At 38.6% G+C, this 2031-nt stretch overlaps 1 pseudogene; it reads left to right on the top strand.

The window, feature by feature from the left end:
• The first annotated feature begins 1400 nt into the window (after positions 1 to 1400).
• Positions 1401 to 1729, top strand: LOC137220625 (large ribosomal subunit protein eL33 pseudogene; annotated as a pseudogene).
• Positions 1730 to 2031: the final 302 nt, after the last annotated feature.

The following is a 2031-nucleotide window of genomic DNA, read 5'->3' as shown; positions in this document are numbered from 1 at the left end:
ACTCATTGTTTCTTGTAACCTTCAGAGTTGTCCATTGATCTTATCAATTAACTTCTCCATGGGTGTGTATTCTGGCTGATCTGTTTGATCTGGAAAAAGTTATGCCTTTATCCATTGCCTAGATCAATGATTGCTGTATCTGTGTTTTCTGCCTCATCTGATGTCCAAACGTTGTTTCTTTTTACTTTATATACAATAAAAAATATAAAGAAAAATCAATAAAGTTAGTATTTTACTTAGTAAAAATCAAAAAATGGAGCAGGTAGGGAGGATTCCACTTAACTCTTAATTCAATGATGAATCTTAAAGGTGTTACCCCATTGCATCTTGCCAATGATGAAAGTCAGTTCATTTGGTGGTGTTTATTAGGTTGTGCCCATAAGCTGGGAAAAACAGGTCAAAATCAAGTGCTTTACCTTCACTCCTCTGGTCCTACAGTGTGGAGTGGAGGAGGGAGACGATGCAAATATAGACTCATGACCTCTCTCATCTTGATTTCTTTCTCTGCCGCATTGAGATGCAAATGAACCCTGACATTTTGCCTACATTTCTTTCTCTTTTTCCTCCCTATCCATGTCTCTTTTTGTTCTTAAGCAGCTAATATGTTCAGGCTCTGCTGACACTTGCTGCCATAAATTGAACGATGTAGAACAGACCTCACACTGAAGTGTTGGTAATCTAGCGGGCTAATCAACCCAGAATTCGTATTTTAAAAGCATGGAATGGGGAATGATATAATTTAGTGGAATTAGTGCCTGATGGTCATGTCTCTGATTCTTAGATGAGGAAATAAGAGAGACAGAGAGAGAGAAAAAAATGCATTTGGGAATAGCTTTTATTATCATGTGGAAATCACATGCTGTATAGATCTCCAGAAGTTACTTATACTACATAATTGAAACTCTATACTCTTTGACTATCTACTGTATAGCATAGTGCCTATAGATCTCAGTACTGTATTGGATACTTAAAATTTGCTGAGAAGATAGATCTTATGTTTCTTACCACACATATACACGATATTATAATAAAAGGGGTGGAAAGAGACTTTGGGGCGTGATGGATGTCTTTTTGGCGTTCACAGCGGTGATGGTTTCATGGGTTTATATCTATCACCAAACTCATCGAGTTGTATACAATAAATATGTACAGCTTTTTACATGTCATTTATACCTCAACAAAGTGGTTTTAAAAAAATCACACCACTGCTTTCTGCATAATGCACTGCAAAAGCACAAACGATAAGAAAACTCTTGACCAAACTTAATCAAGCCAGTGAAGTAGCATCTTTCCAAAATGGAAATTGTTTGTGCCAGCAAACAAGCAGGAAGGCCTTAAAGACCCCACGTTAACAATTGTTATCAAAGGCTCCTGGGACCAGAACTTCTAAAACGACAAATATGTCTGGAAGGCTGTGGTCCAAGGGCATTTCTGCTGGCTATAAGTGGGGTATGGAACCAGAGGGAGCACACAGCTCTCCTGAAAATTGAAGGTGTATATACTTGAAATGAAACTGAATTCTATCTCGGCAAGAGATTTCCTTATGTGTACAAAGCAAAGGACAACACAGTAACTCCTGGTGGAAAATCTAACAAAACCAGAGTAATTTGGGGAAAGAACTCACGCTCATGGAAACAGTGGCATGGTTCATGCCAAAGTCTGAAACAACCTTCTTGCTAAGGCCATTGGACACAGAATCCATGTGATGCTGTACCCTTCAAGGATTTAAACTTATTGAAAAGTAAATAAGAAAGAGTGTGGATTTGTTCAAAAAAAAAAAAAGCAATTGTTATCCAGTATTGACATCAATCTGAGGTTGCTCATCCCAAGGAGAGCTTGGACTTGAGTTGTGTTGTTCACTGCTGCACTGCAAGACCCAGCACAGTGCACTCAAGGTATATTCACCAAATGAATGAATTCAAGAATGACTATAGCCCATGGAAGGTGAGAATTGCAACAGGGTCCCACAGAAAACCACAAGACTAACCATTCAGATGAAGAGTGAAAATGCAGGGGAACATGTGGCTGAGT

Source organism: Pseudorca crassidens, chromosome 3 (assembly GCF_039906515.1).
Source record: "Pseudorca crassidens isolate mPseCra1 chromosome 3, mPseCra1.hap1, whole genome shotgun sequence".
Classification (NCBI taxonomy): domain Eukaryota; kingdom Metazoa; phylum Chordata; class Mammalia; order Artiodactyla; family Delphinidae; genus Pseudorca; species Pseudorca crassidens.
The sequence above is the reverse complement of the archived record's forward strand: the minus strand, read 5'-3'. Positions and strand labels throughout refer to the sequence as shown.